Genomic DNA, 25570 nt, shown 5'->3' on the forward strand with positions numbered 1-25570 from the left:
CCAAAGTAGCTAACACTCGACTAGTAAATTGCAGTGATAGCCACAGTTTTTTTTTTTTTTTTTTTTTTTTTGTGTGTGTGTTCGATATGATGAAGCATTTCGTACTTACGTCTCTTACGTTTAAAATTGGATTACAAATCACTGCACTGAAAATCTGTAAAATATTATACTTTGTTATGCTGGAGAATATACTCGTTTTAAAGGATCTGAAGATAATGAGGCAGCCTGAATGTTACTGTTTTACTTCGGTTCAAAAGAGAAGTTAAAAAAAAAAAAAAAAAACATAATGCTATGTATATCATTAGAACCATGAAGAACGTTGACAAAATGTTTAAACGTTAGTTGCAGTATACCAGAATTCTTTAAAAGAAATGAATGCTTTATAGGGAATTAGGAAAATGATTCCCTATAAAGGAATTAGGTGGGTCCAACAAAGCACAAAAATAAAAAAAATAAATAACAAATAAAATAAAAATACTAGTAAGAGGTATGGAAGACTAGTTTAAATGAACTTACCAGGCCAACAGCAAACACACAATCGTGAGGTGAAACACTACTCGTACAAGAATGGCCATTTCTTTCTTTTGCATCAGTAATCATCTTTGTTTATAATGTTGTGTTATTCCTTTTATGTAAACCCCTGGCTTGTAACCGTGAAGGGTGTTGTGTACACCAATGTGCATTCTGTATACAATAAAGAGTTCTTCTTCTTCTATTTTTTTTCATATATTGACCAATATATGATTCGAATTAAAAGTGGGACCCTAACTAAGGGAATTCCCATGTGATCGAGGAACACTATACTGTACAGCAGTCATTGGTCCACGGAAAGAGCACAAGATTCTGAGGGACACCGTACCGTTATGCCGATGAGAGAAGATTTACAGTGTTTGTTTTCAATATGCTTATATTAAATGGCAGTCAACTGATTATATGTACGGCGAACTTCGATTTACCAGATGAAAGTGATGATGACGATTTACCAGATGGGGGTGAGGTAGCCTCCGTTAAACTCAAAAGAAATATGGATAATTTCTTCCGAAGTTGACAGAATGTTAACAAAAAGTCCTGCATTGCTAGAGTGACAGGAGAGGGGAGGGACCCCTAAATGTAATAATTGTATTTATTATGTGGAGTAGATTAACTTGTGATCCGTTTGGGAGATTTCGAAATGGTGAGGAAAAATCCTGGAAATAATGAAGAAAAATCCTGACTTTCTGGCACTTTGTTTTATTATTAAAATATACAAATTGATGCTAACTACGTCAGAGTGAGGTGAGGTCTCCAAGTCCAGTATGAATGCTGTCCATTACATCCGAGATTCCGAAGTCTTGAAAAAAGTTGGGAACCAAAAATCAACATTTTTGTAATTTTTTAAAGTATGGGAATGTCTAACGTTTCCTAAAGGTGGGTGTAACTGAATTAACTGGGGGTTTATCGGTTGGTTCAATACCGACAATTATTGTTTGTAAGTTTGCTGAAAGCTACAGAAGGGTAGAATATGAGAACATTTCGCTTAAACAAACGAATTGTAGGATGAATATGACCGGACAGTTCAAGATGGAAAAATGTTTTTTTTTTTTGATAATTTAAAAATAAGTGTAATTAGTAATACACCTGCATAAAGAGAGAAATAGTCTTTAATATTACAAGAGTAGCGTAGCTACCGTTGTCTTATTTTTATTTTAATATTGAATTAGATTCTTGTTGTGTCTTCTTTACTGAGACAGCCATCCAGATTTAATTACAATAGGAAGGATTCTATAACTTTTAAATTATAAAAGCCATTTTATTAATCATATTATTATTATTATTATTATTAAGGGATCATTTAATAGATGTCAACCGAACAATAATTAATTAATAATTACGCTTATTAAGTCCGTCGATATCCGTCACTTACTTTTTAAATAACACGATTCCTTCATACCAATTCTCTTAACTCTTCCTGTGACACTACAGAGTGTTGCCTTTCTAAATTAAAATTAATGACAAATCATTAATTGTAATGATTTCTAATTTTTTATCTTCAATGTCTATAGAATATGTTATCAAATTGGGCAGTAATATCTATAAAAAGTGAAATGCACGCCCTATCCCTGTTTAATCGGGGATTAAACGATGCATGCCCAGGATTAATCGGGTCTCTACAGCCGATAGAAGTCTACGTAGAATAACGAAATGGAATCTGTCACAGATATTGTTTCATTCTGCATTTATCCTGCGAACAAGACACTTCGAATTCTGCAGAAATCGCATTTCCACCTTTGTTTGTGTCCATCATGTTAATCTCTCTATTGAAAAAAACTTCATCAATAAATATATATGTAAAAAAAAAGAGAAATTGTAAAGTCTCTTGAATGAGTCTCTGATTGACTACAGGGAAGAACAAAGTGTATCCGCTCTCGCTGACAAGGTGACGCTTCAATAGTTACGTAGCACCATTTTCGGGAAGCCAAGCCCATAGGAAAAGCGAATTTCACTGTTTCCCTTTCTTCAAAAAATATATTTGTATTAAATTTTACTTCAAATCTTTTCACGCTGTAATACACTTATAAATATGATACAGTAGTTATTTAATTAACGGGTATTAGAGATGCAATGGCTCAATCTGTTCTACGTTATATATCAATCAGTTAACAAAAGGAGAAATTACCTCTATGATGTCTTGTAGAACACTTTTGTACTGATACTCTCCGTTGTTGAATCAACTATACAAATATAGTTTACATGTATTCCGCACCCTCGTAGACAAAATACAAGATGGCCCGCGCACGCCAAGCTACCCCACAAAATACATCGAATCACCAATCAAATCTTTGAGGGAAAGAATACACTCACTCAAAGATTGAGAGAATACACTCGCTTAAAATATGGACTAGTTATCTTCTCTCACTCAAATCCTCAAATCAAAGGGTTGGTGATTCGATGTATTTTGGGGACGGGCTTGGGGTCCGTAGGTCTTCGATTCCGTTTTGCACTGGATCACTGATTTTGTCTACGAGGGCTGCGGAATACATGTAAAAGTATTTGTATAGTTGATTCAACACGGGAGTATCAGCACAGAAGTGTTCTACAAGACATCATAGAGGTAATTCCTTCTTTTCTTAAATAATACAGTAGTTATATAAATAAATTTAAGTTTTTTTATCTCTTTTCTTTCATTTTGCAAATTATAAGGGCAAATTTATTTCTCGTTCAACCCGGATAATCGGGAATCTACTCTATGTGATGACCTTGATCTGCACAGAATTATTATACAATTTTCATTGGCCAAAGCAAAAAAGAGCATTCTTCAAATTTACTTTGAATAGTGACGTCATAAATTTGATTCGCTTTCGAGCAAATTACCCGTGCAGAATGAAATTCTTGCCTGCAGCAACCAACGTTGAAACTTTATTACACACTTAAAATCTTTAAATAAAAAAATAATACTGATCAAAGAGTTAAAATACATTAGCTTAAAAGCTTTGAAAACAGACAAAATTCTATTCGATATCAAGGCTTCCTGAACTGTAATAATTTGAATTAAAGCGGTGCGTATTTATACATAGCAAAAAGAATGATGGCAGAAACCAAAATATATACAGCTTAATATTAGGGGTGTGTGTGTGTGTTAAATGCTAACGCAACTAGGCCACGATGCATCATTATATTGTCTGTATTCTGTGGTTGAGTTGCCCGTTTGATGGATGAAAAACTCGAGCTTCCAGGAGGTAAAAAAAAAAATTAATTAATTAATTAAAAAGCGGATAAAAATTCCTCTAGTTATCCACAGGACTCAGTCCAAGGCGTTTTTCGCCTTGGACTGAGTCCCGTAGACTTAATCATAGTCCTCCCCTACGCCCGGAGGAATGTGATTATAACCACTGTTTTATCCACGCGGATAGAGGGCGAAAGAAAAGAGGGGAGGGGAGAAAAAGGGAAATTAAAAGTGGAAGAAGATTAGAAAGGAGAAAAGATGAATTAGTAAAAAAAGAGAAGAAAAATTAAAGCTTTGGGAGAAGATAAAAGAAGTTACACTTGAAGCGATCCAAGGATTGACTATGCACTCAAATCACTGAAGGGGTGGAGAGAGACCCGTTGACGACTTTTACCCAACTCACGGAACTACAGACTCAAGGATGGGATGTATACGGATTTCTATCGAGAGTTAATCTAATGCTGCATATGACAGCAGATTCCAACCGCTAAGACCATATACTGTACATACAGTATGTACGGTACATGCTGTAAGAACCATATACTGTAGCTGAAACACAGTGTATGGGATATATTAGCTATAATTGTTTGTTAATGTGCACTAATTGTAAGAATGATGGGCAATAAGGCAGATAAGATGTTTTCTGTTCGCCCTTATGAAGTCGCCTTTTTCTGATGAGCCCATTTTTATTATTAGTTTACCAAATATATGAATCTAAATTATTACTATTTGCTGATTATATTAATCGCGGCAGAAATGTAAAATATGTATTATCTATCAATTTTATTATATTATCGGTTAATAAATTAATAATTATTTATATACACCCTCCCCAACCCCACCTTCTTGGCATGTCTTCAAAACGTAGATAATAAAATGAAGAAAAAAAAAATCTGCTAAGGTTTGTTATCAGATTTGTTTATTCATTTCTGAATAGGCATAAAATCATATTGTGTGATCTTTAAGCTATTTTTAACAAGCGTAAAGTAAGACCCCCCCCTCCCCGTTTTAGGAGTATTCTCCAGTTCAAAGACACGTGCCGTAAAAACAGACTTTTCGTATCTAGCAAGTGCAGCCCTGCTGAATGGCAAGATTTCTCAGCGTTACAGCAGAAGACATCAGATTTCGATAGTACGAAGAGGTGATTACATTGTGGCACGATAAAAACTGTCTACTACTTAGTAGCGTCACTAATGAAAGGCTGTGGTGCGTGTAGAAGTTTAATCCTTCTCGTTCATCTTTCCTTCATTACGCCACTAGAGATTTACACGTGGCATGACAATAAAATCTCGACGTTTGACCTACGATGCTGCAGTGATCTGGAGGAACGTCAGTTCTTTCTTCTGGTGACTTATTCTAGAGTAGCAGCATCAGCAGATTTCGGATATAGTCCCTGCGCAAAAACGTGCTTATCTGAAGATATGCACTTACATACGTGTTGAAATGGTGAAGGGGGGGGGGGGAGGATCGAAAGTTTCTAATTTGCGGTTTGAAACAAAATGCGAGGTAAAAAGTGAAATAAGAGAACCATAAAGCTGGTTCGCTGATTTATTTCATCGCGTGTGTAGGTGACTAAGAGAAGTTTAACATCTTGTTGCATTAAATTCAAAGGTCAGAAAATGCTAATTACGTTGTTAAAATGACACCAATGGAGACAGTAAAGCACGTTGCGTCAGAATTCCTCATTAATATGTAAATTACCAGCGTGCATTTATTTTCATTACGCGTAAATGGATGCAAAAATATAAAGAGCATTTTTAGACACCACTGCTAATAACTGTAGATGAAAATTATTATTACTCTTATTAAATTTTTTATTGCGAGCATGTAGGTACGCAACACTAGCAATATCCCGTCACGACAGAACGCCTGGGGTTTACAACTTTTCTTGACAAAAAGGTTAACTGAGCAATTAATCAAACAAGAATATGTAAGAATAAAAGTCAGAAATTAGGGTACACAAGAACAACATGCAAAGCACCAGGCTACACAGTCTAAGTTTTGTCACTGCAGACGATCTCATTGTTAATTCCAAGACTGTCTAAAATGCTTCTCCGCTGAAGACTGAGCCTTGTATGTCCGGCTGCATATCCTATTGCTGTGCGAAAGTGATTAATGAAAGAGACTGATGATATAGCCGGTGAGTCTAGTCTGGCAGTGAGGAGTGTAGGTTATAACATTAGTTTTGCTTAGAATCAACTTCAATGGTATCCAGTAGAGACCGGATAAAGGATGCCTTCTGGGAATGATAAACTTTTTTTGGAGTATTTTGTTCAACTAACTGTCAAACGTATACTGTATAACTTTATTGCAATCAGTGCTAATATGAAGCTACATAGCTGACCGATGCAATACCGGTAATAGTAGTAATGCTAAGGATTTTAAGCGCCTCCGTAGCCAGGTGGGAAGGAGCAGCAGCAGTGCGTAGTACACGCTTCTTGATTAGACCGGGGTTCGAGCCCGTCACCACCAAATGCGGAGCATGTGGAAAGGTCAGAATGACCACCGCATATCCCGGAGCAATATGGCCTTAGTTGCTAATGCTCCTAAAAACCAAATAATAACATAATAATAACAGCTAAGGATTTAACATAAATAAAGTTATTCACATGAAGTAGCAACATCAGCAGAGAATAGTTATTCAGACGATGCTGGAGAACAGGACCATTATCGTTCGCGATGGCAATCTGCGCTATACCAGGACTATTACAGCTGGAGTCCCACAAGACGGGTTCCTGTCCGGAATCTTGTTCTCGTGCCATTTGTGACAGGCCGAACTGACATCCTCACCTTTGCCGAAGACATAAAACTGTTTACTGCCATCAGCCCTGGAGATACTGCTGAATACATCAATACCTTAATCCTTCAGAAAATCCAGAACCTTGAAGCCTTTCTCTCCGGTTTCGGACTTCAAATCAATCCTGAGAAGTCAAAACAGTTGACTTTCTCTCTCAAACGGAGCCCAACAATAGTACAACCCATTTTAAGAGGATGCGCGATTTCTGCCGTCCAACAACATACAGATCAGGGCATTATTTTTGATCAAAAGCTCTTCTTTTCCACCGCACATAAACCACTAGCAAATAAAGTTCTGTCCACTCCGGTGGATGATTAAACAACAACTAATGCACGTCCATGACCAGGCTGTTGGGTGCAGATATATTAAGATATGTGTTTATCCGGTCATACTCTATGGCAACGAAGTCTGGACTTCAACTGCTACGACCCATCTTAGACAGATTTTTGCGAGAGAATTCTGAAGTGGGTCATATGGAAATTTCGGCTTCCTCCTACATCAAGGACCACCCACATGGCGGAAGCTCTCAACATGAGACGTCTTCCTGCCAACATTCACAAGAGAAGATTCGTCTTTACCATCAAAATGATGGTCGGCATTATTTCAGTACCAGATTTCTGGGCTAATTATGGATGGAGGATCCCTGTCCCAAGCGTTAGGGCTAATCCAATCCTTCAGGCCATTCAAACCAGTTAAAGTTATCTGATCGGTTCCTACCCGTGTAAATGCTGCAAGACATACAGCCACGTCAGAAGACATTAGAACCTGCTCCAGGAGAGCTATTCATTACTGCCTTGAACTCATCATTCTAGTGTTCAAACCTTTCAGGAGTCATAATGCTTTTTTTTTTTTTTTTTTGTGTTTATTATGTTATGTGATTTCTTTTATGTAAACTCCTGGCTTGTAGCCGTGAAGGGAGTTGTATACAGCAATGTGCTTTCTGTATATAATAAAGAGTTCTTCTTATTATTATTTACATCCCACCATCAGCAACAGTGGCTTGCTTGGCATCAGCTGGATCGCTAAGCCTTTGCAATATCATGCTTTTAGTACCATTTTGGAGTAGCAACCACACTTCTTGAAGATTACGCGAAAACTGTTCACTACTTATGCGCTTTTTATTGGCTTTGTCAAAAATAACTTGTAACCAGCGTCGCGCTTCAGGTAAATGCATTGTAGTGTACTCTCAATGGTTTATTCAGTCAATTATCACACTCCGTGATATGTAAAAGGTGTTGCTTGGCAAACCACCTTGATCTACAGACGTTCTGGATGGCTGAAAAATGACGTTTAAAGGTGAGCTCCTAGCCAAAAATGACCCCAAGATCTCTGTTCTTGGTGAGTGGTGGGGTCTTCTCCGCGTGTAGCACTGTGGTATCGTCACCATCCTCCCCACACCGGGTGGAAAAGGCCCGGGTTCGATGGCACGAGGAACAAAAACAGCAGCAGATGCGGTATTTGGGTTTTCTGTCTCAGGATCCGATATAGGAGCTTCAGTTCAGCTGAAAAAAATCAGGCAGTTGGCATGTGAATGGATAAATTGTAGCAGTAAATAGGGGCCCCTGATAGTATCCCAATCTGAGGTACACCAATCTTAACTGTCTGTGTGAAGGATTTTTTTTTATTCACAATCGGGTGGAGAACCTTTGTCGTTAGAAGCGGTTTCGGGAATGCAAAAACATTGCCTTTAATCTAGCATCTTGCCATCCTAGAAGTTGCCGTTAGGTAACTGGAATAGATTAAGCTATTACTCTTCTAGCTTATGTAATAAGTAATATGTAATATTACTTATTACATAAGCTCATGTTAATATGTTCATATCATGGATAAGTTCACGTGTAATACGCTTCATGTATGCGTCCTCACACACTTTGAAGAGGGCTGGGACATAAACAAAGTCAAATGTGGATTGGCCTACATGAATGTTCAATCCACATTTGACTGATAGCTCAGTCCAATCTCGAAATGCTTCCAGAATGGTGTTGGTTGTTACGAGTAGATTTGTTATAGTGGCCTTCCCTTTCAGTGCACAATGGTGTACTGAAAGGGAAGGATATACAGAGAATCACATGGTAGAATCTGGTTGGTTAGGATGGGAAGCAGATATTTCTCCATTACTCTGAGGATACAGAAAGCTCTCATTACTGGTAGTAACTGTATCCAGACTTCTGGGAAGAGTTGAGTGGTAAGAATGTCATTTAGGTTGGTTATTTGGTTTGGTTTTTTTTTTTTTTTTTTTTTTTTTTTAGGAGCTTTAGCAACTAAGGCCATATTGCTCCGGAATATGCGGTGGTCATTCCCTGACCTTTCCTCATCCTCCGTATTTGGTGGTGACGGGCTCGAACCCCGGTCTAATCAAGAATCGTGTGCTACGCACTGCTGCTCCTTCCCACCTAGCTACGGAGGCACCAATGTCATTTAGGATCACTAGAAGCGCATCCATGATGTAGACACACACGCTTTAACATAAATTGTTGGGCCCTTATGGGTAGCACAGTTGGTAGAATCACCGTTCTGCCAACACCAGATGGAAAAGATTTGAGTTTGAGTCCCGTCGATGACGGGAGAAAAATTTATGGGCCTTTTTCACAAAGTGGAGGAGTTAGTTGGTCTCAGGCAAGGAGAGCATGGTTTGTTCTCCCGGAAACATGGGGTTTTTTTTGTCCAGAAAAATAGTAAATAGACCACAGAACATACGCAATTCACAGACAATATATACGGAGCATCGGCAGGGTTGTAATAGGGTTTTAGGAGCATCGGCAGCTAAGGCTGCCGATGCTCCTAAAACCCTATTACAACATACATGAATTAACTCTCTTTCCGAAAATGGAAATAGATGTGAGAGTGTCTCGCTGCCATCTGACCTGTAGGTTCTGCCAAGCTGTCGTAGATTCCGGATTAAGTCTTGAAAGGTCATCAAGCCACTCAGCCGTAGTGAGCTATTGTCTGAACTTGTCTTTCCATTCCTAATTGTATGCTTTCATCAATGTATTCTTTAATGGCTGTGAATTTGCATCTTTTAAACTTAACTAAGATCCTGGCATCTTTTAAACGAGCTAAGATCCTGTTTTGTGGATCTAAAGTTGCTTTCCACTTTGAATTTAGATGTTGCTTATTATGAAATTCGACTCTGAGCTACCTTGGTTCTATCTTGCACTTCTCGAGCTAGAAACTGACATAGTTTTTGAGGTACCACTTCCAGCTATAACATTCAGCCAGCACGTTACTAAGTAAAAGCCAAGATATGGATTGCAAATAAGTCAGGGTCTACCAAAGTAAAATTTATACTGCGTGGTAACATATATCATAATTGAGGAGCGAAGGGCTGATCACAGTTTTCTTGACCGCTTCTTGATCAACCTTTAGAGGAGATTGTCACTAAAATAGCGAATTCTATGTTGTAAAAGGAGAGCTGAACTTATAATGGACTCCTCGCACCGAGTACATCTGTAACGTTGCAAAGGTCTCCGTTCGACTATCGTCTAGAAAGGAAGAACTTTTAGGAACTTTGGACGATATGTTTTCATCCAGAAAACAGACGGCACAACAGCTGCATTTTACAGAGAAAACGCAACGGCGCCTCGCGACCTTATTTTCCCTGGCAAAATAAAAACGTTTAATCAACCCAGTCGTCTCACAAGAAACCAATCTGAATTTCTAGTATCAAATCGACTAAGCGTAATTATCAGTTAAGCCTTCAGAATCGGAACTTATATAAAAGGTTAAGATGAAATGAAAGTTGATCCAAAAGAAATAAATACAAAGGAATATAATAAACCGTAGTCTAAAGCTTCTGCCATCATCTCCAATGATGACTTTGATGAATGAAATGAAATTTGTCAACTTCTTCAAACACGGCTGAATGCACACGAATGCCATATATCATTTGCTGACTTTCTACTGTTCGGAAGAAAATACAGTGAGTTATGACTTCGAATAAAAGTTAAGAAACGATCCCATATTCTTTCTAAAGGATGAATGGCAAATATAAGAGTTGGCAGATATCGCAAACACAAATACAGAAGCACAACAATAAGAAAAAAGGAATTTTATTCAACATGCAAAAGGCGGGAGACGCTCCGGGAAAAACAGGCCTAATGATTTTCAAAGTATTGTTCACTTTGCCCTAAATTGTTGATTCAGTCACAGAACCAAGGTGAATCAACAATGGAGAAACCCTTCTGGGGAATATTGAACGCATATTGTTACTTGAAATAACACCTAATTTCTTATTACTGGCTGGAATGTTGAACAATAACAGCGATCTATCATGTCCAAAATAATTCTGCAGAATAACTTGGGAATCAATCCTTAATTTATAAATATCATGAACACAATTAAAAGAGAATATAAATATCAAATTATTGTGAAGAGATATAATAAGTAAATAAGTTGATACTCCAGTCGGAGGAATTCACAACATTGAGAGAGAGAGAGAGAGAGAGAGGAGAATGCAGGAAACAGCACCGTATTTAGCAGTCAAGATAACTCGAAACACGGTCGCTTAAAGGGCTTACTTATACACTTTCGCACCCGACCATGGCTGCTAAATATATCAATTATGCATATTCATTGCTGAATATGTCAACTTGCAGTGTTTTTGGTATGCAAGTTGGTGTAATAAAAAGAAATGTTCGTTCGAACAAAGGGAGCCTTACGAAACTCTGCCGTTATTTACCTTACCAGAGTCTTAATGAAACGCTTCAACTGCAAGAAATCATTGTAGAGACTGTTAAAGCTACGCACCTTATACTCTCTTCAAACCATGAAAGAAATAACCACACTCTAGGCGCAATGTTGCAAAAATTAGTAAAACACTGCCAAGAAAATTCTCTGTTAACTCCCTGGAAATCAGTCTTGAAGCAGGTGACCAGGCAACACATTCTAGACGCACTGACATACACTGAGTGATCATTGAATTATGACCACCCCTATGAAAGCTGAATGCGACCCGTTGACCAGGTGAGGTACAAGAGTGCGGAGTAGGTTAGTCGACCTACGTAGCATTGATAAGGGGTCAGTGGTTCAGTAGGTAGTAAAATTCCGAGCGTGATGGGTGAAAGGAAGGATTTATCAGACTTTGATAAAGGACAGATTGTAGGTGCTCGACGAGCTAGTGCCTCGATTTCCCAAACGGCTGAATTGGTGGGGTGTTCGAGAGCCGCTAGTTAAAGTGTACAGAACCGGCGTCAAAATGGTCAAACAACGACCCGACGGTAAATTTGAAAAAGGTCAGCAAAAGGTTGATGCTAAAGGTGAGCGCCGGGGCCTACGACTCGTACAGGCGAACAGGAACAGCAATGTTGAAGAGTTGACTACCCAGTACAACATGAGCCAACCCGGAACAATATCTGGCATGACCGTGCGTCGCACGTATGGGCTATACCAGCAGACGATCCCTATGGCATCCTCTCCTAACCAAGGTTCATCGGCGTAAAAGACTCGCCTGGTGCAAAGAGCATGCAAGTTGGACGTTAGAAGACTGGAAGAAGGTATGCTGGTCGGACGAGTCACGTTATTTACTCCACACCGTGGATCGTTGTGTACGGATTTGGCGTCAACAACATGAGGCTCTTGATCCATCATGCATGGTATCAAAAGTGCAGGCCGGTGGAGGCGGTTGTATGGTGTGGGGCGTGTTTCACTGGCAGGAACTTGGACCCCCTTGTGTATGTGGAACAACGTATCAGTGGTCTCCTCTATCATCAACTGCTTGCTGACTGTGTACACCCCGCTATGTTACACTGTTTCCCGAATGGCGATGGTGTTTTCCAAGATGACAATGCGCCGAGCCATCGAGCTCTTGTGCAGGAATGATTTGAGGAACACAGTTCTGACTTCCATCATATCGATTGGCCCTCTTCTATAAGGCAGTCTTCTTACCAGCAATAACATACGCATCAGGAGTCTGGTTCCACAAGGCGGTAACAGCAGTAAACAAAAGGAAGCTAGAGACAATTCAACGTTCAGTCCTACTGACAATCTCGAGAGCCTGCTGTACTGTAAGCACCCACGCCCTCCAGGTCCTCTTGGGCGCTCTCCCCCTGGACTTGGAGATCGTCCGCTGTGGATTGCTTTATCAACTATCCAAAGGCAAAGCAATCACCTGCCTAGACTACACAACTGATCCGGCAAACGATCTTAAACTCGAGAAAAAACGCCTTCTCACCCACCTACAGCAGGCCTGGCAAACCCGCTGGACGACTTCGACAAAAGGGGAAGTCACCCGAAGATTCATACCGGATAATCAACTAGTGTTTCCCAAAAGCCCAAACTGGTTTTCACCGGGACTGCTGACAGCTTACCTGCTCACGGGACATGGCGCAATAAGAGCAAAACTCTCCAGTTTCGGATTGAGTGACACCCCTCTCTGCCACTGTGGACAGCCAGAGACGTGGGAGCACCTCATGCACCACTGCCTTGATAGGAACCTATCCTTCACTCCCCATCTTAACTATCTCAGAAATAAAATCAGAAATTACTCGTCACTATTTGCAAGAATCACCCGCAAGGACTGCTGCATAAAGAAGAAAACCCTTGCTCTTTTTCACAAAACTGTGTTCCTGCCAGTCATTCTCTATGCCTCCGGTGTCTGGTACAAGAAAGCAACCACTGCAACTAATAAAAGAAAACTAGAAACCATACAGAGGTACATCTTACTGACTATCTCACGAGCTTGCAAAACAGTGAGTACACACGCGCTTCAGGTGCTCACGGGTGCCCTCCCCTTGGACCTGGAAGTGATACGCAGTGGACTCCTCTACAGCCTTTCCAGAGGCATACCGGATACCTGCCTAAATTTCACATTAAATGTAGCCAGCGAACCGAAAATAGAGAAAAGAAGACTAACTGTACATCTTCAGCAAACCTGGCAAACACGGTGGCAAAACTCAACAAAAGGGCAAATAACGCGAAAATTCCTCCCATCTGTCTCGGCCGTATACCCAAAATACCCAAGCTGGCTCTCCCCAGGATTGCTGGCCACGTACCTCCTAACTGGCCACGGCGCCATCAGATTCAAACTAATGACCTTTGGACTGAGCAACACTGCCCTCTGTCATTGTGGCTTAGTGGAAACGTGGGAGCATTTAATGTACCACTGCAAGCTTTATGAAGACCTCCGATGCCGACTAATTACAGAATTACATTATGTACCAGAGAATCAAGAGGAATAATAAATAAGATCTTTATTGTACAGTACATCGGTACACGCAGGTACCACGACCATACAATACCCTTCACGGCACCATGCCAGGGGTTAACAAACGGCAGAGATAACCTCGCCGGAATTATAAAGATTAATTTTTAAAAAATTAATTAAAATTAAAAAATTAAAATATTAATTAAAATTAAAAGATTAATTAATAAAAAAAAAAAAAAAGTACTCATAGCAGATAACATTGACTTGAAAGGAAAACTAATACAAAAATAACAAGTTGTGATAACAAAAGATTTTCCTCGAGTCCAGTTTTCTGAGAGTCTCTTGCCCCGCCAAACCGATCTGAGATCAGTTGGTAGTTGTGGAGACCACGTGCAGATCGAGGATGATCCGTCTATACTTTTTATCATCTATGATTTTAAATAAGTCAGCATCCAAGGATTGAACCAGGTGGAGCTTCTGATAAGGGAGGAACCGATCTTTCAAATGTAGTCTCGAAGGAAGAGCAAGAAGCTTGGGAGTGGAGCGGAGACCTGGTTGGGGAATCCGCCAGCACACGGTGTCCCAAACGTTGGGTGCTGAGACTCTCCCGGCAATCATTTTTACGGTGAAGATGAGTCTTCTCTCGTGCATTAATGCTGAAAACCTGGTTAAATTCAGCGCGTCGGCCATCGGTGTTGTGCGCTGCTGTGGTGGGAGATGACACTTCCAGGTTGCCCACTTCAGGAGCCAGTATTCAGCGGCTTTTAATGGTTTAATTGTGGTGTCTGCAGCTGAGCCCCACAACTCTACTCCATACAGTATACTTCCAAAAACCATCATCCTGATATACATTTTTATCAGGTTTGTGTTGTCAATGTGTAGCAAGTGCTGCTTGGCAACCCACCGTTTCTTGTTGAATTTAGCACAGAGTTCGTCTATATGATGATGGAATCGTAATTTTCTGTCGAAGATTACACCCAGATCTCTTTGCTTTTCAACGCAGGGGATCGGGACTCCGTCAATCGCAGGCTGAATTATGGTTGGTATGGGTTTAAGAGAGAATACCATGATGGCAGATTTCTCAGGATTCACTTGCAGGTCAAAATTCGTGAGGTACTGCCGTACTTCTGATAAAGTCTTGTTGATGGTTACTGTGGCATTTTTGGCTTCATCGGTCAACTTTATTTTTGTGAAGATCTTTAAATCATCTGCATATGATATCATATCTGTTCTATTGTGTATTATTGGAGGAGGAGCACAGCTACAAAGCACTGGCAAACTTTGCACAAGATCTTTTTCACAGAAGGCATACTCTTCCGCCCCCACAGCCACAATAGCGTTTCTCAGGCCCACAGTATATCACTTTGCAAACAACCATATAAGGTGCACGGACAGTCACCATCAAGACAATCCACAAAGGGATTGCATCCCAGGAAGAAACAGCATAAAAAAAAAAAAAAAAAAAAAAAAAAACAGCCGGACTCGACAAACTCGGATCCAACAAATGGACCCAGGATCCAATAACTAATGACCATCACTCCAGATAGAGACATAAGTACAGACTGGACTAAATACCCACAACTACGGACCTGACTAAGGCACCTGTCCTGCTGCCAAGTGACAACCACAGACAGGAGCCTACACACGGATGGGACAACAAGGACCTGACTCAAGCAGACATGCAGCCGCCAGGCCATATGGCGACCTGTGCCGGCTCCCTTGCCGGGCACACTTTCCTCCCTTCCCTGGCAGAGGGGGAGGCGACAGCCTTCTTGTTGCCTCCCCCCTGCCATCCCACATCTTTCTCTCTGGTGGAGCATGGGCATGCCCCACTGGCACATGCTGGGGTCGTCTACTCTATTGATCCCAGTCTTTCCTAGCTATTCCCCCCCCTAGCCTTCAGTCTCCTCCCCTCTCTATCTCTATGCCAGCGCAAGACCCACACCAAAATTCTAGCTTCTCTAAATTATTTCGCCCTCTCCTCGGCCATTAAACTTTCAAATGCAACCCCTTCAAACCGGGAAACATGTATGTGATCAACATACAACGTGCGAATTTTTTTTTTTTTTTTTTTTTTTTAGGTCCTAGCCACTGAAATCTCAGGAAATTAGGTGGCAGGACCTGCCAGAGTATATTAATTATAATACTGGTGTACCTGGTCTGCCTCCACGGGGCGAAAGTGGGGCAACGTTTGGGCCTCAGTAGGGGTCCAGCGGCTAAATGACCAGATGAACAACGGTACACGACACTACATATGAACAATATCCATACACTTTTAAATCTCTGGCATTTCCAGCAAACTGGCACACCCATCACAATGTAAACAACGCGGAGATGGGGGAAACCCCTGGTGCCGTATGACCCTAAATACACTTTACACTTTATGCACCACTGCCAACTATACGAAGACCTCCGCTGCCTCTTAATAACCAGAATTCGTTTCTCGCCAATAAACCAAGAACAATATCTCCTGGAGAGCGTGGACAACTATGAAGCCTTAACGCAGTTTGCGCAGGATCTTTTTACTAGAAGAAGAACATACCCACAACCTTAGCAGGAATTTTCCCACAAACTAACCACTCGTCATCCATAATAAAGATCCTTAGATGTGTCAACCAAACAAAAACCTAACAGCCACAATCTGAAAAACTAATCATTAACTTAACCTGGATCCGACCACTGGCTTAAACTGGAGTCATTATCTGGACTTGACCACTCACACGGACGGGACAACATGTCCCAGGAATGGCATACGAAGACCTGACAAAGACATTGTGCAGTTTGCTGCCGAAACATCATTAGGCGATCTGAACCGGGTACCTCACTCGGTTCACTTTCTTTCCCTTCTCTTGGCAGGGAATGGTTACTCTGTAGGCCCCCCCCTGCCATCCCCTATCTTCACCTGGTGAGGCATGGGTCTGCCCCGCCGACTTTTGGGGTTATCTTCACTATTGACCCCATATTTCTGTCTTTCACCCCCCAGTCTTCAGTCTCCCTTCCCTCTCTAGCTATCTTGCGACTAGCGTTTGACCCTTGCCAAAACTACACAAGCCCCACACTAAAATAAAAAAAAATTAAAAAAAAGAACTCCTAACCCGTATAACTTATATCTCGGCCTGACCCAACTACTAGCGTTTCTCCCCCCCTCCATTTTTTTTTTTTTTTTTTTTTTTTTTTAAGGTCCTAGCCACTGAAATCTCAGGAAATTAGGCGGCAGGACCTGCCAGAGTAAATAGTAAATTTCTAAAATACTGGTGTACCTGGTCTGCCTTCACGAGGTATAGTGTGGGCAACGGTGGGCCTCATTTGAGACTCAACGGCTAAAAGACCAGATGAACAACAGTACACAACATTACACGCCACAATATCCACACACTTTTAAACCTCTGGCCTCTACAGTATTCTGTATAACACCACAATGTATATTACGCGGAGATGGGGGAAACCCCTGGTGCCATTAGACCCTAAACACACTATACACTATATATATATCGATTGGCCTCCGAACTCCACAGATACATAATCCCATAGAACACTTGTGGGACACTATGGAAAGGCACATCAGGCGTCTGGATACACCAATCACCTCCATACCTACATTGCTGACCGCATTACACACAACTTGGTTGGCCATACCTCACGAACGCTTCCGATATCTTGTTGAATCAATGCCACGTCGGATAGCTGCTGTACTGAGGGCTAAAGGAGGACCTACGAAGTATTCGGTAGGTGGTCATAATTCAGTGATCACTCAGCGTATATACCTAATGCGCTTATTGTCTTCATCATGTCTGTCCGTCCGCTTGTAAAATCCTTGTAAAATCTGCCCATAATACCTCGACTCCCATTGGATGGATTTTCGAAAAACTTTGTTTTATTCTCTTACGGAAAGTTATCCAAGATTCGAAATTTCATTAAAATCGGATCCATATAAATCGGGAAATTATTATTATTATTTTCATGCATAGTACATAAGCTTTCCATATACCGTATATTGTAGGTCAACGGTACTCAACCTTTTTGGCGGAGACCCCCCCCCCCTCGGAAGTTGGGCAAGGTTCTCAGGTACCCCTCAAGATTATCATAGGCATAAAATGCTAAGAAGGGGCATTTTTCGTTTTTTGCATGTATGTACTCTATTACAGTGGAATCGAAAAATAATCGCTACTCTTAAAATTAAGTATTATTAAGACTCCAAAATAAAAAATAAACTTACTCAGTGAATCTAATGAGAGACCTGTTTCCACAAATTTTCAGCGATTTTGTTGAAATAAGGTGCCAAAGCTGTAGTTCAATGGTTCCCAACCTTTTTGGCAGCGATACACTCCTGATGGCTGACAGATAATGTTTGTTAAAGAGAAACAAATTTGTTTCTCTTTTTTGATTTTGTGTCACAGTATTTGGCAAATCCACATTCACATAAATAAGTCGTCACAAATGGTAAAAGTTTACGAACTGCTTTGTCAGTTGTATTAGGGAACGAGTCGAACAAACTAGCCTAGAACGAAGACAGTGGAACACTAAAATTTTTTTTAGGAGTGACGTATCACAAGAGATATCAATGAGTTCTTCTTCTTTTGTGGACAGAACAGAGGAGTTTCGGTTTTTAAAGAAAGGCTATCCTTTTTTTTTTTAGCTCTCCCCTTGTAATTTTCAATGTCTGTATGGGGAATATTCTTCAAAAGGGATCGACAGCTGTGTGAGGTGATCAGTTATTGCTCTCTGTAAGTCTGAATCTGACGAGATATATTTTTCAATAAAACGTAGTAAAAGCATCGAAGATATAATATTGTCCTGTTTCAGCTGTCTGTTTAAAAAGGATAATTTTGGTTGAACGCTGAGATTTTATCATTAGACTTATAGTCGATGAATCTCTGCGGTTTACCTCAAGTTGATTTTCTTGTGGCTTCAGCATCAGTAAGAAACCTTACAATTTCAGAGACCTCGACTCAGCCAACGTGCTTTAGGCAAAGAGGTAAGCAGTCGTGCCCATTTCGTCGCAAATCTTGTAGACCAGATTTCACATAATGAACGATTTCTATTAGTGTCTTAAAAATATATTTTGCAGGAATTCTTTTCATAGCTAATTTTTCTAAGATGAAGTTGAGAAGTGATTTGTGGATAAATCATGTGACTTCACAGAAGCACTATGATTGGCCAGATAGTTTGGTTTTGATTTAGTTTTCTCAACACACGATAAAATCTAGGAAATCAGAAAAAAATAAAAATCAGCAAATTTCGCGATTACCTGATGAATATTTTGCTATAAACACATTAGAATCCGCCATTTTGGATGCAACGCCCCACGTACCCCCAGGGTTTCGCGTATATCCGGTTCAGGATCACAGTTGTTGGTAAAGCACTAGATATGTTTACTGCCATGCGCTGGATGGAGGAATCAATGGGCAATACGGATGATGTGCTGAGAGGAAATTTTCTTGGTTCTCGAATAAAAGTCGTTGCTTTTTTGTTATAAATCATGAATTATTACTGTTTGCTAAAGAACCTGAAATGTATCGCACTGCGAACATTCATTAACTAACTTGTTTTAATACCTTGTTTAATTTTTATTCATCTCTGTGTGTGCACCGCTGTCCCATTACTGCTAAGTTTTCGGTATGACTGTAATTAATGCTGTTATGACATTATATTAAGACAAAAGACGATAGTGGTGCACAACCAGATTTAATTGAGGACTCCACACGGAGGCAACTTCCTTTGATGTGTTTCAATCCATCACTTAGTATTCACGGAGCACATTCCACCAATTTATGACGCTTGTCAATGGAAAGTTCCAGTTTCCAGTAGAACAACTTTTAATTGAACGAGTGATCCTGGTCCTCGTAGAGGAGTCCTCCAATTCTTCCTACAGGTTCTACTTGGCCAAACAGGAACTGTGAGCAGTCTTGTCCTTCGCCGTCACATCGTTCTCATCAAATCGCGATAGAAGACGTTGTTTGAAAAAGGTAAGTTCCTTTTGCAGCTCTAAATTATAAAGCTGTTAAAGTGCTTGATAATATGTAATAAATAAATAAACAAAACAACTTTCTTTTATTGTTCTAAGCAAGATACAGGTAGTAACACAGGCAGGTTATTTTATGTTAAACCCCTAGCATTGTCGCTGTTATGGGTATTATTGCATCAGGCTATCGTGTAACCATTCACTGCCTGCAATAAAGATATTACCTAACACTGTTCTAGAAGAGTTTTTCTGCCAAACCCACTGGCACGTCTTACTTCTCAGGGAGAAGTGATTAATTTCGAATTGTTTTAACATGTAAAAATGAAATAAAATTACACTATGTTTGGAGAACCCGAGCGAACATATCTCAAAAATTAATGAAAAGATCAATCGAAAGCTACACGACTTAGGATCCTATCTCCATCAATTTGGACTACTTATTAATCCAGCAAAATCAGCTCAAATTGTCTTTTCTTTGAAGCGCAAACCTTCTCTAGATGGAATTCTCCTTCCAGTGGTAAATATACATACCGACTTGGGAGTCGTCTTCGACTGCAAACTGACCTTCAAGCCCCACATTAATGTCGCAGTATAATTAATTTAAAAAAGGATGTCTGTAATATTTTGTATATAATGCCAAAAATACTGTATAATATCTTTATGAATATGTTGTGAATAATTTAACTGAAACTTACAAGCTCATAACGAACTTCTGCAAAATGCGGTGGATTATCAAACAACTACTCCACGTTAAGGATTTGGATGTGACTGGGTGGTACGTATACACCTCTGTATACTCCGTCGTGTTATACGCCTCAGAAATATGGGCATCTGCAGCCCCCACGAATATCAAGTGTGTGTACTCCTCCGAATACTGGCTCCTTCGTTAGATCACACACACAAGAAACATCATCGTCAACCCCAGCAAAGAACAACTGCGATGGTAGCCGCACTGAACTTTGCCCGACTGCCAAACCTTATAATGGAAAGGTGCCTCACACTAACTGCCAAAATGACCACTGGAATAATATCGGAGCCAAACATATGGGAACTGTGCAGCTGGAGAATCCCTCAACCCGGACTGAGATCAGCTCCAACACTTACAGCCAACCATAATAGACTAGCCCTTAGCGACCGATTTCTCCCCAAACAGATGCTTATCACAGTCCAAGCAATCGAAGGCGACCTCTACAAATTTGTCAAGGATCGCAAATACCGGAGAGAGATGTTTGATGACCTAAACTCAACAAAACAAACTGCACATTAATGTCGCAGTATAATTAATTTAAAAAAGGATGTCTGTATTATTTTGTATATATTATGCCAAAAATACTGTATAATATCTTTATGAATATATTGTGAATAATTTAACTGAAACTTATTATATTGTTGGCCCTGGGGGATGAACCCGAATTTCGATGTGGGCCCCGTCCTCAAGGCCTTTGTCCACCAGCCAGTGTGAAGCCCTGAAGGGTACATTGTATACATCCTTTTGTACACAATAAAGATTATATTTATGTTTATTTATTTATTTATCAATGATTTAAGTATTCAATCATCATTCATGCTGCGAGATACCAAAAAAGTAAAAAAAAAAAAACTCTGTGTGCGCCGAGTACTCATAGCCGAAGTTAAGTGAAACTTCTTTAGAATCTTTTGAAATTTATTATTTGAATGTTACAGTAGTTTAATATTTTACAAGTTCATTATAAAGTTTTCAGAGATCTCTCTTCTGTACAATGGAGGTGGTTTTCGTGGTCGCATTGAACGTATACGACTTACAACACTCGCTATTAGTTTTCGGCATCATGAATTGTAAATTTTTTAGGATTTATGGCAGATAATGAGGAAAAAAGAAATATTTTGGTTTTTAAAATCGGACTGCTAGAAACTGAGACATAGCGATTTAAAACGTAAACGCGACACGCGTGCGAGTTACATCGTCGCCGCGCTGTTGGGGTATTGATTGTGTCATACGCCGCTGCTACGTTTTTCATTTCGTGTCGCATTTTAGTGGCAAGCCTTGTAAAATCACGGACGCCTTGTGAAATCACAGAGACCACAAACCATCAGAATCGTTTTCAAAACACACTATTGTTTAAGCCTCATCTACAAACCTCATCTAGTCGTGTGGTGTCAATCCATTCTATCCGATGTGAAACCTATACTTTTGGCACCGTATATACACCGATGAGCCAAAACATTATGACCACCTACCTAATATGATGTTGGTCCTCCACGTGCAGCCAAAACAGCTCGTACCCGGCGAGGCATGGACGCTATCAGATTTCTAAATGTGTCTTGTGGTCTCTGGTACTAACGCGTAACCAGCAGATATCCTGTAAGGTCCGTGGTTGGAACGCCGCAGATCGTATTTGCTGTTCCAACACAAACCAGAGATTCTCGATGGGATTCATGTCTGGGGAATTTGGAGAATAGGACAATACCTGGAAGTCATCCTCATGTTCCGCGAACGAGTATCGACCAATCCGGGCGGTGTGGTATGGTGCATTATACTGCTGAAAGACGGCACCGCCAGAATGGAAGACCGTTGCCATGAATGGATGTACCTGGTCAGTATTGATGTTTAGGTATAGAGTATTTTCGGGACTAACGGCACCAGGGATTTACCCCATCTCCGCGTATGTTCTTTGTATCAGTACTCTGTCAAAGCCAGAAATTTTATGATGATAATAATATTTAAGCAAGTGGTAGATGTCAGAGGGCCTGGCACATGAATGACTGGACCCAGGGTATCTCATCGTCCAAAGCAGGACACCGCCGCCACCGGCTTGTTTTCGTCCCACGGTGCATGCAGGCGCCATCATTTCCCCAGGTAAACGACGCACACATTCCCGGCGTCCACATGGTGCATCAGAAAACGTGATTAATCGAACCAAACGAACTTCTTACAATTACTCAAGTTCCAGTTTCGATTCTCGCGTGCCCATTGCAGGGCTTGTCGCTGGTGAACCAAGGTTAACATGGGTACTCGGAGCGGCCTGCGGTTACGCAGCCCCATTTTCACCACGGTTCGATGTAGTGTGTGTTGTGACACATTACTACCATCAATAGTATTCCAATTACCGTTTTTTGCGCCACAGTCGCCATTCTGTTGCCACGTACCATCCCGGAGAGAGAGAGAGCCTTCGCTTACCTCGCGCTTAGATGAGCCGTGGTCGTCCAACACCTCGCCGGGGGTTCGTGGGTCTCCCTCCTCGGACCACTTTCGTTAGGTACTAACCACGGCCGACTGTGAGCATCCCACCAGCCGTCCCGTTTCGGATATGTTCTGAGAGAGTCGTCTGGCTGGTTCAGAGTTGACAAAGGCCAAATTACATTTTGGCCTTTGTCAAACTCGCGTAAGTCCGCTGCCTTTCCCATCTAAAGAACAAGAGTAACACTGATTAACGGAGCCTCGTATCAGGTGTTTTTTTTTTTACAGTGTCCCGACCCGCACACGCGCCGTAGTTCACCTGCAGTTGCTTCGATTTGCATAACGACTTCCTGGTCTTAATGTTTTGGTTCATCGGTGTATGTGTGTGTTCGTTTGGAGTATCAAATCCCTATTTAAAATAATTCAGTTGTTCTTCTGCCTTCCCTTCCCTGTCGATCAGGGATCAGTTCCTATGTGCATGGCACTATTACACCCTCTGTTTTGCATTAACATTCGGGCTGAAATGTGCGTGCGCAGTAAAGTTTTTTTGCTATCTGTTTTAAATTTCCTCAGTGCTTGTGTGTGTTTGTTATTTGGTTTTTAGAAGCATTAGCAACTAAGGTCATATTGCTCCGGGATATGCGGTGGTCATTCCCTAACCTTTCCGCATCCTCCGTATTTGGTGGTGACGGGCTCGAACCCCGGTCTAATCAAGAAGCGTGTGCTACGCACTGCTGTTCCTGCCCACCTGGCTACGGAGGCGCCTTTTTTCCGTGCGTCAGTGCTTATAGCTTAATTGTGTGTATTCTGTGGTTGAATTATCTTTGCTGAATGAGAAACGAGCTTTCGGAATATAAACTAGAGCAAACTCACCAAGTTCAGGAATGTCTCCTTAAATTTACCCAAGTATTACTTGTACCAATTTATCCATTCAAGTAATTGTGAAATATTTCTAACGCAGAGCCAGTTTAAGGTTTTACCATTCTTCACCGCTTGGAAAAGTTCCAGATGAATCCCGTGGACGGCTGTGGAAATTTTCAACAAGGCCCTTCCACTTTGAGCTGTATTTAGCCAGTCTCAGGGAATACCTTCGGATTTACTTTGTGGGATTTTTCTTCTGATAAACAACAGATCAGTGGGTGGACAGACGCATTTTTAGAGGTTAAAAAAAAAAGGTTTATTTTAAGCCTTTTTTTTTTAAACCTCTGTATCGGAAAATCCGAGGCCTCCGTAGCCGAGCGTGAGTGCAGTAGCATACCTTCTTTGAGTAGACCGGGGTTCAAGCCCCTGACTGCTAAATACGGTCGATCTGCCAATCCGCACTGGACCAGCGTGGCAGATTATGATCCATTTCCCTTAACATGGATTGTTGAGGAGGCTTCCATCCTGCAGTGGGTTGATAATGGCTGCACTTTACCTTTTTTTTTATGGTAAAATACAAGTTCAGTCTCCTGGCTGGGAATTAGAAAAATAATAATAATATGATTTTTTTTGTGTAATTAATTAACTGAATTTACTTCTTTTCTCCAGCTGCTCGTATATACAGAGACAAGCATCACATGTGCTTGACCACGAGTAGAAACCAATAGCACTATACATAAGCCCGCATTCACTTAAGTGAAGCAGTTTGAATGTGTAGCGAGAGCAGGCGCTTAAAATTTAAATGACACGAAGGAAATGACTACAATTTGTTAATGGGATTCCAGAGCATAACGAGAGATGTGAATAGGTTGGAAAATTGCAAGACTGATAGTAGGTGGGTGACTGATAAAGCGATAGCCTCACAAGTTTGCCAGGAGCACTATGTCCATCCCCAGTATTCCTGCATGTAAAAGAGTGCGGTGGGATGTTCTCGTGCTGCAGCATGAACCAAATGTTTTAATATTAAACATATTAAGATGAGATGGAATTTGAGTTTCCGTGGATTCAGCAAAGGAAGTAGCAGAGAAACGGTGACTACAGTTTAAATGACTTTAATTTTCCGATTATTGTGGTCATTAAGCTACTGCTGCGTTTCTCAAACTGCAAGTCTAAAATTTAAGTGGGAAGAAGTACTATTTCTAACTCGAACAATTTTAATATAAAAGAGAAAGAGAAAAAAAAAATATAAAATATTCTCGTATAACGTTCGAGATATTTCTAAATCAGTTTTCGAAAAGTCCCTAAAAATAATGAATAATTCCAATTTTAGTTTAGCACTAAAAATAAAGGTTATTTTGAATTTAATTCTGCTAAAAAAAAAAAAAAAAAAAAAAAAAAACGTGATATGTTCATTAAAATATGCACTTTCCAAGTTCAAGTTCATTTAACCAGGACTCGGAATGAATTGCGCACCGAAGACCACATGCATCGCTAAAATCGGGTGCAAAACTGATTATTAAAAATAAGATATTTAACTTCTTGCGTTCTGTTTCATAAAATTTTTCATTTCTGCCCCTGAATCGAGCAGTTTCTTTTTTTATTTAAATTTGACTCTCATCCTGTAGTTTCATTATTCTAATTTGATTTATTTCATGAATTGCTCGGATGCAGTGATAGCACAAGAGACGATCCATTCATGTAGCTGCCCAATGCAGCGCTTGTCCAACTGTTCGGCTGGCAGACGCCATTTGAAAAATAAATAAATGTTCACCAAAAATACCATATACTTCTTTACTGCATCTTGCATTATTTTGTGTTTCAATAATTATCAGTAATTATTCATACAGCAAAATGAACTTCCTCCAAACACGCGATCTCAGAAAAAGTATTTTCGCTATTTCACACAAATATGTTTGGAATTATACGGTACTAAGGCAGCTCGTTGTTAC

Source organism: Mastigoproctus giganteus, chromosome 2 (assembly GCF_048544385.1).
Source record: "Mastigoproctus giganteus isolate SK-2022 chromosome 2, ASM4854438v1, whole genome shotgun sequence".
Taxonomy (NCBI): domain Eukaryota; kingdom Metazoa; phylum Arthropoda; class Arachnida; order Uropygi; family Thelyphonidae; genus Mastigoproctus; species Mastigoproctus giganteus.